Consider the following 17,039-nt stretch of genomic DNA (forward strand, 5'->3'; position numbering starts at 1 on the left):
GAAAGTAATGAAAATTTTCCCCAGGTCACCTATTTGGAATGTAATTTAAGAGTTTGCAAAAAGACCAACTTCCTCAGATCATATCTCCACAAATATAGCGCGAAAAGCTCTGAAATTTGGTCCCGAGGTTCAATGCCAATTCGTCTCAAATAGGTTTTTCTTTTTGCTTCTGAAACATCGCAGAAAAAACGTTATAGTGAAAATTCAACAATGACCTATTTGGAGCAGCGAAACCCTAGAATCCAAAGCTCTGAAACCAAATGTTATGAAACTAGCTCACAAAAAGATAGAAAAGATAGATCAACACCTTAGAATTCAGCCTCTTCGAGGGGGCAATCTCCTTTACATTACACAAATGAATGATTTCTTGATGATTAAAATGAAAAAACCTCCTTTCTATATATAGGAGTCTAAGGAGTCACAATATAACCTAGTTGACCTAACAATAATAATATAAAGGCACACAAATAACAATAGAGGGATTCTATGGGGCATAGTAATAACAATATGGGGACAATAGGGGCACAACAATATTAATAAGGGATACAACGACAATAGTAATGGGGTAATCACTAGTATTATAGGGACCTAACACATAGGGTAATTTTAAATTGTTTAGAGAAGTATTTCACCTAAATTAATGATGAAGGAGAGGCATGTATAGTCAAAGGAGTTCCAAGAGTGATTTCTATGAGGAAAATTTTTGCCTTACAATTAAAGAAATGTTCTTGAAAAGGATGTCAAATATTTTCAATCCTAATCGAAGACCTTTCTAGGAGTAATCAAAAACCATATTTAGAGGTTATCCTATATTAAAACAATATAAAGTTGTCTTTCCTAAATAAATATTAGGACTTACTCCAAGAAGGGATATATACTTCACCATTGATCTTATTCCTGAAGAAATTCTAGTATCAAAAGCCCCGAAAAGAATGAGAATTCCTTAGTTGATGGAGTTAAAAATTGTTAGGTCCCTATACTACTAGTGTAATCCCTTATTGTTATTAGTACATGTTAGGACCTCACATTGTCTCTTTTTGACCATACATTTTGTTATGATGTCATCCTTTTTCAACTCATATTTAAAGTCGTTGTTACTATTTTAACCCAATTATTCCAAAGGTACACAATATTTCTTCTCATCACTATACGTTTAATTATTTTACATATAAGTACGTTATCTTCATTGTTGATCATTGAATTGATAGTTCCTGAACGGTTAAAGAATGATGTGCAGTCCACGTTGTTGAAACTTCCTAGAGATTGCAAGATTACTTCTATAGTTGCTAAAACAATAGGAATGATGCACAAATCTCGCGACTAAACAGTTGTGATTTGCGGTCTAGATTTGACAGCAACAAAAGAAGATCACCGAAGGAGCTGCTAGACTGGATGTAACCATCATGATCTAAAGACAGTATAAATGTAAAATCATTTTGTTGATGGGAAAACTGACTTCCATATTTCTGTACAAAGGGTTAAAATAGGACTTACAATGTAATCTATTGTAATAGATGTCTCCTCTTTAAAAAGACGAGACATCTACATTATAAGGGGATGCACAGACTGCAGGGAAAGGCTTAGTTGAAGGAACAAAACTGGAGTCCTTTTTTCTTGAACATGACATATTGATAGATGAATAAAATCTTGTTCTAAACATTTCTTTCTAGTTCTCATCTCCTGGGGAATCTTGTGAGAAGGACAGGGCCCACCTTCATCACAAGAGTCACCCACTATATTCCTGCAGTGTGTTAAGAGTGTCTTTTATCCATGCCTTGTTAATAGTACTGTTTTCTGAATATTGTTTTCACATTATTTTTGAACTTTATTTTCTTTCCAATTGATTGTTGCACTATTTAGTTTATCCACAATTCATTCATGAGTGTTTCATTGGCAATTGAGTTTATAGAGTGAGTTGGCAGTGTGGTGATCAGAAACATGTGCTGAAGATTCCCATTCTGGGAATAGGGTGCTATTCTCTATTATAGCATATCTAGTGCTTTCCTTTTCAGATTGATTCTTTTTCATTAGATTACTTCTTTAATGAATTTAAGCCTTCTTTGGTAGCTGTCTGCAATAGATTGTTTTTGCTGTAACTCAGAGTGGAGCTTCAGTTTGCTTAAGCAAGGTGTGATCATTTTTTACTACAACTTTCATTGCTTTTAAGATTGAGTATATATAGTATGCAGTTGCCTTTGAAATAAACAGACTTCCCTGGGTTGACAATTTATGTAGCACTTGGTTGTTTGAATTAATAAGCAATTAAAGTGACCAACATTTTGGCGTTGTTGCCGAGGAAGGCAATCATAGATTTTAAAAGCACTGATGATTTTCTTTTAGATATGCAGGATGCATGAGAGGATGCAAGAAAACTAATCCTACAGGTGGCAAGGGCAAAGGAAGAGGAGGAAGAAAAACTTTTATTGATGAGATTATTTCAAAAGCTGAGACTTCTCAGAGGCTAAGCTCTCGGAGGCCATAGACTCAGCACTCTCTCCAAACGGACTACGAAACAGAGGAAGTAGTGGGACCTGAAAGGGTTGAAGAGATAGTAGAACATACTGAGGAACTAGTGGAGGACATTGAAGAACCAATAGAAGATATTGAAGTTGAGGAACCAGTTCAGGACATTGAGAGTCCAACAGAAAGCGCTGAAGACTGGGTAAGTGCAACAGGGGAACAACCAATGGATGGAAACAATGAAGGAATATTTGGTGGAGGACATGGAGGAGGAGAAGGAAGAGGCAAGAACTCTCTCTCCACCTTGGAATTCCCTATTGGGGAACTTCCTAGAGGAGCAACTCCTATGAAGAACATCCCACTCTCAGCCTTACCCAACTTCCATGGTTTATCCTCTGAAGACCCTGATGAGTTTCTTTTCAAGTTTGATATATTGTGTAGAAGTTATGATTATGTTACTAATGCTAAAAAATTGAAGTTATTTCCAGCAACATTAAAAGGAAATGCACTGAGATGGTTTATGAGCTTGGGAGGTCATGTGATCACAACATGGGATCAGATGAAGGAGAATTTTCTGGCCAAATACCAAGATTATTCCTGGATGAGATAGAAAAGGGAGGAACTATTCAAGATGGTTTAGAAGGAGGATGAAAATATGGAGGACTTTGTGGAAACACTCCAGTATAATCTGCAGAGATCTGATCACCCCGATGTAAGTAAAGATATTCTTAAGACAATATTATTGAAAGGGGTAAGGGATGACTGTTTAGATATGTTAAATATTCTTGGTAAAGGGGATATATCTAAAGAATCGTATGATGAAATTGTCAACCTCTGTAAGAGATGTTCAAGAGGGGTTGCAAATAGATCAAAAAGTAGGGACAATACATATTCAAGAGTCCAAAAATCAGCCAATGGGGGAGCAATGAGAACTGAAATAGGTGATCTACTTAAAGAATTTAAAACTGAAATGTTAAGCTCTTTTTCTTCACAGATTGATACCTTGCAGGTTAAGAGAAAATAGGCAGAGGTAGAAGCTACTTTGGCTGTCTTCTGTCCTAAATGCAGAGAAAAACATCCACTAAGGGAATGCCCATTGGACAAGGTACCAATTTGTGCCATTTGTGAGAAGGACCATGAAACTCAACAATGCCCTTCTTTACCAGGGATAAAAGCAGTGTTGCAACCAACTAAGGAGGAAGCTGAAGCAGTTTATTTGCTGACATAGAGGAGGAAATGGAAAACATGAGGACAAGGTACGAACTCTAGTATGCCATTTAATCGTTTGAATATTCTTCTTTTAATCAAGCAAACTACCCACCCTTCAACCAAATGCAATACCCACCCTTTAATCAAATGAATTTCCCACCCATGCAGCAAACAAACCCTCCCTTTGTAGACCCTGCAATGTGGACTCCTTGGCCTCCACAGCAATCTTATTTTAATCAATGGAACCCAAACTAGAGAGCTCAACAAATTCCGTTCCCAAACCAATTTCCTTAGTTTCAGCAACAACTCTCTCTCCCGTCAGGTGCTCCACCGAATAATCAGACAATGAGACCCCAACTGCCTGTACAACCGAACCCTAACCCTAATAATAATAAATCTGTGCAAGTCATCGATATTCAGAACCTGCCTACATCTCCTATGCAGTGTAATGATATTCATTTATGATCTGGGAGAGTAGTTGAGCCGATTATTGATGATATTACCTCTTTTGACTCTGACAAAGAAGAGACAAAAAAGAATAATTTACCAAATAAGGGTGCTGAAACTATTAAACCACCCTTTAATAAAGTTGTTGAAACAACAGAGCCACCATTCCCTGAGCGTCTAGCTCTTATTAAGACACCTGAGCCACCTGCTTTTAATATTCTAGGGGAATTGCAGAATCTTTATGTTAAAATTCCACTTTTACAAGCACTCAGGGATGTACCAATTTATGCCAGAACTGTCAAAAAATTTTGCATCAAGAAACCTGGTAGGAAAGCTAAATACCCCCTTATAGTTCATGTGATGGGTGATCTAGATGCTTTAATGTCGAGAAAAACTCTTCCTGTAAAATATGGTGATCCAGGCCATCCTACGGTCATGGTACAGGTTGGAAAAACTATTGTTTCGTGAGTTCTAGTAGACTTAGGTGCTGCTATAAATATTATGACCCTTGAAACTGCATAATTGTTATAGTTGAAAAATGTAATCAGAGAGACACCAACCATCCTGGAATTAGCTGACCGTTCCACAATCAAACCAGAGGGGTTTATTGAAGACCTGTTCATTTCAATTGAATCCTGGAATTACCCAGCTGACTTTGTCGTATTACAGACCAAAAAAAAGTTGGGGGGACATCCTCTGATTTTGGGCAGACCCTGGCTGGCTATAGTAGATGCCTTTTTCAGTTGTAGATCAAGATCAATGACAATTTCTAATGGATGTGAAACCAAGTGGCTTACTCTTTACCCTCATGCTACACCTATGATTAACAATGATGATTCTGTATGGTTAGACTATGAGGATAATGAAACTCAACCCATTTTGACCATTAGACAAGCCTTAACTCTTCAAGACACCACGGAAGATGAAGTAATTAGTAATTTTATTTCTGAACCTTCATCGGTCACTTCTAAAACATATAATCAGTCAACTACTATTTTGGAACCTGAAACTCAGGAAAAGCTTAAATCTGAAAATTTACCTCAAACATCAACTTCTATCTTCTCTAAAAGCATAACAGTAGAAATCGAACCTGGCAAAACATTGAACATAAACCCCAATTTATCAGATGCTGAAACACGACAGCTAATGAAGTTACTTCATGAAAAAAAGGAAGGATTTGCAAGGGACTACACAGACATGAAGGGTATCTCTCCTAAATTATGTACTCATCATATCTATATTAAGGAGGGGTGCCGACCAGTCTGTCAACCCTAGCAATGAATGAATCCCAATTTAAGGGAAATTGTTAAGGAAGAACTTCAAAAATTGCTTAATGCGGGCTTTATATACCCCATATCTAACAGTGGATGGGTTTCTCCATTGATGATAGTACCTAAGAAAAATGGGAAATGGAGAGTATGTGTAGATTATAGAGCTTTAAACAAAGCCACTCAAAAAGATCATTTCCCCTTGCCATTCATTGATTAGGTGTTGGACAATTTGTCAGGAAAGATATTCTTTTCCTTTTTAGATGGTTTTAGCGGGTATAACCAAATCAAAATTGCACCCCATGACCAAGACAATACCACTTTTACTAGTCCTTGGGGAACTTTTTCCTATAGAGTCCTCCCCTTTGGACTATGTAATGCTCCAGCAACATTTCAAAGAGCAGTGATATGAATATTTTCTAATATGCTTAATGACTCTATGGAGATATTTATGGATGACTTTACTCCTTATGGTGTGACTTTTGAAGATGCAATACAAAACCTTGAGAAAGTACTTAAACGATGTATACAAGCTCATCTTTCCTTGAGTACTGAAAAATGTCATATGATGATGAACAAAAGAATTGCACTGGGACACTTCATTTCATTCCTAGGGATTCAAGTAGATCCATCCAAAGTATAGGTAATTCAGACTCTTCCTATCCCTAAAACACAAACTGATGTAAGAAGATTTTTAGTACATGTTAATTATTTCAGAAGATTTATCAAATATTTTTCTAAAATAGCTTCTCCTTTGTTTGTGTTACTTATGAAAAAATTTGAATTTAAGTGGATTGATGCCTATCAGAAAGCATTTGATGAACTTAAGCATCAGTTTTCTACAGCTCCTATTCTAAGGGGACCTAATTGGGCACTTCCCTTTCATATATCCTTTGATGCTTTGGATACTGCAATTGGAGTTGTCTTGGGACAAGAAGAAAATAATCTTCCTTATGTTGTCTATTTCATTAGTAAGAATATGACCCCTGGTGAGCTTAATTACACAGTTATCAAAAAGGAATTTTTAGCAGTCATTTACACTATTAATAAATTTCGACATTACATTACTGGTTATCCTACTTTTGTTCATACTAACCACTCAGCTATAAAGTATTTAATGAACAAATCTATCACAAATGCTCGAGTTACCAGGTGGTTATTGTTATTACAAGAATTTTATATTATAATTGTAGATCGAACAGGTAAAGAAAATGTAGTTGCTGATTTCCTTTTTCAGATAAAAACTGATGATAATACTCCAATAGATGATTCCTTTCCTAATGAATACTTGTTTGCAGTATCTGCTCACTCACCTTGGTATGTAGACATTGTCAATTATTTGGTTGCGGGGAAGTTACCATCAAACCTATCACAACGGGAGAAAGGAAAGATCATTCAACAAAGTGATCGGTATAGCGGGATAAGTGGGTGTATTTTTCATACAGGACTTGATCAGGAAATTCAAAGATGCATTACAGAAGATGAGGTTTATGATATACTGAAGGCTTGTCATGATGGGCCCTTGTGGAGGGCATTTTTCTCATAAGAGAACAGCACATAAAATTCTCAGGATGGGTTATTATTGGCCCTCACTTTTTAAGGATGCAACGAAATATATCAGGGCCTATGATAGCTGTCAAAGAATGGGTCAACCTAATCATAGAGATGAAATGCCACTGAACCCCCAAGTAATACTTGAAACTTTTGAAATATGGGCTCTAGACTTTATAGGACCCATCAATCCTCCATCCAATCAAAGAGTTTATATATTGTTTGTACAGATTATATGAGCAAATGGGTGGAAGCGAAGGCACTTACTAGAGCTAATGAGGAATCTGTTTTAACCTTTCTATTTGAAGAATTTTTTTTATGTTTGGAGTGCCTAGAGAACTAGTCACAGATGGAGGACCTCCTTTGAATTCTCATGGTTTTAAAGCCATGCTTCAAAAATATCATATCTATCATAAAATGACTACACCTTACCACCTCCAAGCTAATGGTCAGGTGGAAAGTACAAATAAAGTCATAGAGGCCATTTTAACAAAAACAGTGAAGGAGAATAGGAAGGATTGGTCCCAAAGGCTGCCTGAGGCATTATGGGCTTATAGAACTACCTGGAGGAACACTACAGGTTTTTCACCCTATGAATTGGTTTATGGTAAAAGTATTGCTTTTCCTGTGGAATTTGAAATTAAAACCTTAAGAATTGCTTTAGTTGTTAACCTTGATTTGACTGATGCACAGACAGCTAGGTTGCAGCAACTTCAGGAATTGGATGAAAAGAGGTTGGATGCCATGCATCAAACAACTATGATTCAACAAAAAAGAAGCAGGTGGCATGATAAAACTATTAAGCATAAGCAGTTCCAAAAAGGTAATTGGGCTCTATTACATGATTCCCAGTTTGAAATTTTTCAAGGAAAATTGCGAACAAGGTGGCTGGGACCTTATGAGATAGATAATGTTTTTCCCAGTGGAACAATAAGGCTCCTAACAATTGATGATTCTAGAACACCATTGCTAGTGAATGGATATCGGCTCCTTCTGTACCAACAACCTATTTCTAAAGAGGATTTTAAGGCCACTTGCATGGCAGATTCACATTATATATTTTTAGGGGAGTCGGCTGCCCCTCATTGCATTTAATCTCTGCATTATACGTTTCTTTATTAGAATAGATTTCTTAAGTAATAATCCCTGTCAAGGGTTTCCATGTTACAATTTATTATTTTCTAGGTCTTGGATTGGGAAGCTGGTTGAAAAGAACAATTGTATTGCAAGCAAGATCAAGTTTCATTTTGGGAAACATTCTCATCTCACCTCAATTCATATCTCATTCCCCGACATTACCTCTCAGCAACACTTTCCTATTTTTCTTTACAGTAACATCTCTCTTTATTTTTCCCGTTGTTGAAACACCAACTTTTCCCATTTTTCCCATAATTGAAACATTAATTCCTCTCAAAAGAATGAATATATATTACTCCCCATTGTGAGAATCATCTATTGATCCTTATAACTCTGATCTTTCACTACCTCCTCCTAAGTTTATAAAAGCCTTTCATATAAATACCCTCATATTACAAAACCCTTTTTCATAACCATTTGTGATCTATTAGCGACAACATTATATTTTCAGAATATCAATCAAAGGTAAACATGAGGTATGCATTTTTATGTGTAAATATTAAACTATAGTTAATGAGAAGATTGTGACATGATTACCGCAATCGTCGTACATTCAAACTTATCATTTTAGTCGTAGTTGGGGGGGGGGGATACCAAAATTTTGCAATCATTTCATGATATGCCAATCACCATCATTTTTTACCACGGTCATGTCCCATCACCCCATCTTTGTATTATTATGTCACAACCTCATTTTCAAAAATTACTTTATTTCGAGTGCGGTAACTCAGCTCTGTACTGTGCATTTTACTGAAGCAAGTAACTATGGGAGGCAACACTATTCGAAATGAACCCGGCTCAACAAATCTATTGGAATTTCACCCAGAAGTATATCAGATTTTTCAGTAGGTAGGCTGGGTAGATTATTTTCGAAGGCTCCAAGGATTTGATCCTCAGCAAGTCCTTGAATTTGCACACAATTTACGAGAAGGTTACTCTACTATTCAAGGAGTCTGAATTCCAGTAACAGAGGATGATATAGCACAGGTTTTAGGTTTACTAGCCGATGGCATTCGATGGTTCAGTCATAAACACATAATTTTGAACGCACAGCAGGACTTCCTTCTACTAGGAGAGCGGGTCGAGCCTAAAGGCAGGGGTGTTGCACTTCATTCATTACCACTTCCCTGGCCGACAATTGCCGAGTTTGTCAAGCACTATCTCACTTGCAAAGGATGTTACCAAGTAGTTTATTAGCATGATTTTTTGGTGTTAAATCATTTAAGACATGGTAATTTGTTAAATATGCCATACTATTTGCTTTGGTGTCTGAAGAATATGTCACATTATTCCATGAATGCGAAGTACCCACTCCTTTCCCTCACTCACCATCGTCTTGTTCAGCTTCTAATTCAGAGGGGCTTTGCTCAATAGAATCCCCCTCTCCTTAAAAACCCACCCTCGAAACCCCATGAAGATGTTGAAATTCCTCAAGCAGTAGCCGAAAATCAGCAAGAAACTACAGAAGTTCCTCGAGCAGTAGCCGAAAATCCTCAGTAAACTGCTGAAAATTCTCAAATAGCAGCCGAAACTCCCCAATTAAATGCTAAAAATCCTCAACATACCCCTAAAATCCCTCAGCAAATTGAAAATCCTTCTGCACAACAACCAGGGAGAACCTTTGACTCCCCACCACCCATAGCAATTAATCCAATTGACCCCTCCAATGCGTCGACCCTACCCCATAATTTAGCTGAATCATCCACTCCCACTGTCCATATCCCTAGTGATGATTCAGATTACAACATTCCCATTGCCAAGTTAAAAAGGAAAATGCACGAAAAGGCTGCGCCCCTACCAAAAGGATGAACAACGGCCTCAATTAAAGAAGTTATCACTTCTGATGACCCTCCTACCCAAGAGAAAGCTACTCATAAAAGAAAAACCATTGTTCTTCCTGCCTTTTTACCTCGAAGATGAATGAGGATGTCTTCTGAAGAAGCAACTAAAACCACTACACTAAATTCCCCACCTATTATCCTAAAACCCCATACCCCCCCACAGTCCCAAGGCCCTAAATCTTTACCTACCTCACCCTCGGGTATTGAAATGAAAAATGTATAGGATCTTGTGACATCATTCCTTTTAGAGAGCGTACCTATCACACAATAACCAACTACTGATTCAGTAGCTGCTCCACAAGAACCAGTTGTTGATCCATCAAAAGTGGATATCCAATATGATATATAGCATGTCGCTGTCCCACAAGAACCAACTACCGACTCAGCAAGTGCTACACAAGAACCACCTGTTGATGAAAAAAAAGAATATGACCTAGATGTAGCTGCCCCACAAGAACCAGCTACTGACTCAGTAGTTTCCACACAAGAACCACTTGCTGATGTCCATAAAACAGACGACCTAGATGTAGGTGCCCGACAAGAACCAACTACTAACTCAGCAGTTGCCACACAGGAACCACCTGCTAATGTCCATGAAATAGATGACCAGGATGTAGCTTCTCCAGCTACTGACTCAGCAGTTGCCACACAAGAACCACCTCCTGATGTCCATAAAATTGATGATCAAGATGTAGTTGCCCCACAAGAGCTAGCTACTGACTTAGTAAGTGTTACATAAGAACCACCTATTGATGAAAAAAATATAGATAATTAGGAACCAGCTATGCAGTCAACAGCTACCACACAAGAACCATCTGCTGATATGCAAAATTTGGATGCACAAGATGATATAGTTATTACAGAACCCACTGATGATTCATCAGATGTCACATAAAAACTACTTGCTGAGGCTACAAAAAATGAAGCTGCTACCAAACAACAACCCTTCCATCCACTGGAATCAGCTACTGAGACTATGACTACTACACAAAGCCCAGTCAACTTGGCTTCCCTTTTACAAAAAAACAAGTTTCTGAAATTAGAGCTCGAGGTTTATAAGTAGGAACTAATAGTGGAAAGGGAAGCCTATGAAAGACAGCTTAATCTATATACTTTATCTCATGCAACATATCTAGCCGAGAAAAGTGTAGAGAAAGATCAATATAATGAATACATGTGCAGGTAATGTGGTAATATTTATCAGCATGCTGGTTATAAGATAGTTGAAGTCCCATTGCCTGGATCCACTCCTACATCGACTCCTGTTATAGTTAAAAAGGAATGCCCTGCTATTACACAAGAACCAACAGGGCCTTCAAAGATTTTTGAAAAAGAAGTGAAACCAAAAATATCTTGGCCTACTCTAGTTGTTAAAGTTGAAAGTCCTGTACCAAGGCCTACAAAGACTACATTTACTCAGACTGAACCTCGACATTCAAAGACTGTCTTCACTCAGACCACAAGCACTCAAGTGCAAATGGATATATGGAAGAAGGAATATGTTATGTCATAGGAAAGGATCTTGCAGGAACATAAATTATCATGGAAAAATCATATATATGAAAATTGGGAAGTTTGGGAACAGTCTTGTGCACAAAACAAGGAAAATAACAGTTAAAAACTAAATTGTTTCTCATATTTGATCTGTTTCAAAGACTACTGACCACTAGGAAAGCATCCTTTAGTTATTCCATGTTTCTTATAGAGCACCTAGCATTCTTCCAAGTAAATGAAATCCGAGATGGATGATCTCATGAGGTATCTACACCTCAATAGTTTATCAAAACATTCACAGAGACATCATTCAGTGAACAAAATTTACTCTGTGAAATATATCTCCATAATGAAGCCATGCCTGAGGATAGAAAGCTTAATCTAATTCCTCTGGTTGGGGACATTCAGATTAGAGCCTTTGTCTCTTTCCTAGCCATTCATCTCACGTGGCAAAATGACTTCCTTTCAGAAAAACACAATGAAGATAATCATCTTCTGTGGATTCGATCCAAACCATAGAATGTTGTTGTTTTTGTCACTGAACATCATCGGTTTTTAAGGGAACCAGGAATGACCGAGCATCTTAGAGAATTACAAGCAGCAGTATTAAAATATTACCAACACTATGTTAAAGCCAAGGGAGCTCTTTCCTTACAGACAAACAATCTATCTTGGGAACACAGCCCTAAGGAGAGGAAGGAATATCATCCCTTTAACCCTCTTAATCTTCAAACAGCAATTTCACGGCTACCTAATTATGTCAAATGCATTCAACAGTGTGTTAAAAAGTAGTTAGGATATCATTTTCACTTCCCTCTTCTATGGTTGCTAGTATAGCAATATAAGGCTTATTTCAGGTTGTCCAAAAAACGAGGAGCTCATAGCATGGCAGAGACTACAAAATGTCCAGGGTTTTAGAGATTTGGTTGATAGCACCTTCCATATTTACTGTCTAAGTAATTTGCATTGTACAGCCCAGTACTCAGACTTAGATTCAGAGTAAAATTTTCATGAGGACATGAAACCCTTTTAGTTAGGGGGGATGTTAGGACCTCATATTGTCTCCTTTTGACCATACATTTTGTTATGATGTCATCCTTTTTCAACTTATATTTAAAGTCCTTGTTACTATTTTAACCCAATTATTCCAAAGGTACACAATATTTCTTCTCATCACTATACGTTTAATTATTTTACATATAATTATGCTATCTTCATTGTTGATCATTGAATTGATAGTTGCTAAACGGTTAAAAACGATGTGCAATCCACGTTGCTGAAACTTCCTGGAGATTGCAAGATTACTCCTATAGTTGTTGAAATAGTAGGAACGATGGGAAAATCTCATGACTGAACAGTTGTGATTTGTGATCTAGATTTGACAGCAATAGAAGAAGATCATCGAAGGAGCTGCTACACTGGATGTAATGATCATGATCTAAAGACATTATTATTATAACAACATTTTTTTGATGGGAAAATTGACTTCCCTATTTTTGTATAAAGGGTTAAAATAGGACTTACAATGTAATCTATTGTAATAGATGTCTCCTCTTTAAAAAGTGGAGACATCTACATTAGAAGGGGATGAACAAACTGCGGGGAAAGGCTTAGTTGAAGGAACAGAACTGGAGTCCTTTTTCCTAGAACATGACATATTGATAGATGAATAAAATCTTGTTCTGAACATTTCTTTCTAGTTCTTGTCTCTGGGGAATCTTGTGAGAAGGACAAGGCCCAACTTCATCACAAGATTCACCCATTATATTCCTGCAGTGTGTTAAGTGTGTCTTTTATCTATGCCTTGTTAATAGTACTGTTTTCTGAATATTGATTTCACATTATTGCTAAACTTTGTTTTCTTTCCAATTGATTGCTACACTATTTAGTTTATCCACAGTTCATTCATGAGTGTTTCATTGGCAATTGAGTTTACAGAGTGAGTTGGCAGTGTGGTGATCAGAAACAGGTGCTAAAGATTCTCATTCTAGGAATAGGGTCCTGTTCTTTGTTACAGCATATCTAGTGCTTTCCTTTGCAAATTCATTCTTTTTCATTAGATTACTTCTTTAATGAATTTAAGCCTTCTTTGCTAGCTGTCTACAATAGTTTGTTTTTGCTGTAACTCGGAGTGGAGCTTCAGGCAAGGTGTGATCAGTTTTTACTACAACTTTCATTGCTTTTGAGATTGAGTATATATAGTACGTAGTTGCCTTTGAAATAAACAGACTTCATTGGGTTGACAATTTATGTAGCACTTGGTTGTTTGAATTAATAAGCAATTAAATTGACCAATAGTACAACTCGCTTATTATATTGGTGTGCACATGGAGTCCCCATATTGTTATTATTGTTCCCCATAAAAGCCCACTATTGTTATTGTTTTGCCCTTACATTATTACTGTTATGTCAGATCTGATTATATTGTCACCCCTTAGACAACAGAGTATAAACACATAAAAAAAACTGATATAGTCATAAAATTGAGGCGCATTAACACCAATATCTTATTAACAGAGAAATATGCTTTAATAGAAAAATGGTTCAAAATTGACCTCAGTTTATTACAACTCACAATATTTCTGGGTTGAGAATACCCATAATTATATACATATTTAGGCATAGAAGCTTGTAGCTCATAATCTTCCAGAAAAGAATTGAAAAGTAACAATATCTATTTATAAATTGAAATAAAAATGACAAAAATATATGGTAATTTTCCTCAAATATAGGAGTCACAGTCAAGAAGATAAGAACCCAAGTGTACAAGAACACTTGACCTAGTAGATGAAGCTAAATGTCCTGGAAAATCCAAAATTGAAACATTGAAGTAAAAAGTTTCAAAATAAACCTGACAATATTATTACCTCTAAGAGAACAATAAAACACAAATGTCATTCACACTTCAAGGTATAAGTGAGCTAAATTAGTTCACATAGTAAAAATAGTATTCATAAGGGTATTATCCTAGAGTGATTCCATTAAATATGCATTTCTTAGAACCCGATAAGTTATGAACAAAATTATATTAGAATTTAAAATAGGTTAAACTCGTAACAGAAAAGGGAAAGAAATTTTTATAAAGATTAACATGGTAAGGGTTTAAAACGATGTAAAATTTCTAGGATGAAACTAGAGGTGAATGTATGCACAAATATATACATAAGCACACCTATAGGGTAAAAAACCTAACTATAACACAATATAAACTCATAAAAATTCCCACTAAATAGAGAAGCTAATCATTGTTGGCATATTAGGATGTAAGTAGTCGAGACCTTTATTTTGAATCTAAAGTACTTAATGAAAAGAAGCAATACAAAGATATACCCTGACAGTTAGGGTTTATGTCTTAAAAACCCTAGTCATAATAATGAAAGGGAAATGGAAAAAGGAACTAATTTAAGAAAATAACCTAGAACGGGAATGTTTTATGTAAATAAAAAAATTACCTTAAACAATTTTTTTTTTTTCAAAAATATTTGAGAGAGTCGAGAACAAAATATTCTCTAGAAGATTAAAAGTAAAGTCCAACTATGGAAATAGCCATAGGAAATTTTAATAAAATACCTACAATGATAACAAGAGGGATTAAACCCTATAAAAACAAATTTGAAAAATGAAAGTAACAATGGAACTTATAAGAATAACCATAACAATTACCTAATGAGAAGTTGGTTGCAAAGTAGTCAATATCTTGAAAATGTTGAAGAGAAATCTGAAATATCCTTGCAGAATAATTTATGACCAATAGCCTTAATTGGTAAACAAACCTACATATAGGCAAAGAAGCCTTGGATATAGCCACAAATGAGAAAATGAAAAGAATAATTCCATATGAAAAAAATAGTAGTAAATATTATAAAAGAAACCAATTATAAATGAAGAAAACTCTATCAAAAAGGAACTATAGTTATCTCACACAAAACTCCATAGGAGAATGAAATTACAGTTTCACTCTAGAAGGTTGATGAAAGAGGACTTGTAGGGATAAAATTCTTCTATTAATTGTTGACATAGTAATGTCAAGGAGCTAGGGTATATTCAGTTATAGAGTGTTAGAGCTATGTTTGAAAACAAATGGATGAGTAAATGGATAATTTGGTGGTTTGAATATTCTCTTGAAAAAATGATAAAACACTAATCAATGCTCACCGTAGATATTTTAGGGTTTGATATCAACCACCGATATTATCATATGTATGAGCCTATGTGTTAATACAGAAGAGAGAAATGTGTTTGTGGAATGTCATGCCACATACATGGAAGAGTCCAAAATTCATAGAGTTTATAATATACCACATGAAGCAAGGGTGCAATATTTCACTAGCATATATTAATACCTTTGGAAACCCAAAGGTATAACAAACCTTATATAAGGCTAGCACATAATCTTATGTGATCACAAGAATATTAATCAGTGAAAACAGTATAACGATGAACCATTTTAAACTATATTACTATCAAGGTGTAAGGTTATTTTATGCAAATGTGTTTTGGATTGAAGAAATAAAAAAGGCACCTTAAGCATGGCATGGTTACAATGTTTGTTGATAAAACATAGGTGGCCTTGTGAACTTATGTTTGAATCAAATGCATAAATTATGAGTCTATAAATACAATAAACCAAATCCTTTTATGTTTTATAATAAGTAACTTTAAATTATAAGAGAAATATAAGTAAATCATATAGTATAAATGAAAATGATAAAGAAATATAAATGGGAAAACTTATCATGCCAAAGATTTGTTTAGAGAAATTTTACATAATAAGGGAACTCCTTAGTGAGTTAAATTATGTGCACAGTTTAAACACAGCAATAGACTTTGGAATTGAAAATGTGAGTAGACGAGTATAGTCTTAGAACAAAATAACATGTACCCAAATGGTGAGGTAAATAAATAGATACATTTCAAAAAGGACTATTGTAAAAGAATGTGAAGGACCATCAAAAACAAGTAACGTTTACCCTCGATTGATGAGTTGTTTTCCCTGGTCAAGGGAGCTTAAATTTTCTCAAAAATTGATTTAAGATCTAGATACAGTCATATTAGAATCAAGGATGAGGATATTGACAAAACAACATTTAGGACAAGGTATGGACATTATGAGTTCATGATACTTCTATTTGGAATCACTAATGCACCAACCACTTTCATGTGTCTAATGAATATTGTGCTTGGTCCGTATATGGACAAATTTTTCTTTGTATTCATAGATGAAATTCTAGCATACTCAAAGAGTAAATAAGAACATGCTCAGTGTTTGCAAATTATTTTTCAAGCACTGAGAGGAAATGAGTTGTATGCTAATTTTAGCAAATTCTCATTTTACCATAAACAAATTCAATACTTAGGACATATGGTATCTGAGGAAGGGATTGTTGTGGATTTGGAAAAGATAAAATCTATTATAGAGTGGCCCATACCTATGAATATAGCTAATATTTGATCCTTTATGGGAATCCTAGGTTATTACATGATATTTATAGAACGAATTTCTAAATTGACATACCTAATCACTTATTTACAAAAGAAGGGAACAAAGTTTGAATGGAATCAAAAGTTTCATGACAGTTTTGATAAACTAAAGGAGATATTAACTATTGCTTCAATCTTGAAATTAGTTGAT

The sequence above is a fragment of the Pinus tabuliformis genome, chromosome 9 (genome assembly GCF_031772625.1).
Source record: "Pinus tabuliformis cultivar Carrire ecotype Pingquan chromosome 9, CPIR1, whole genome shotgun sequence".
NCBI lineage: Eukaryota > Viridiplantae > Streptophyta > Pinopsida > Pinales > Pinaceae > Pinus > Pinus tabuliformis.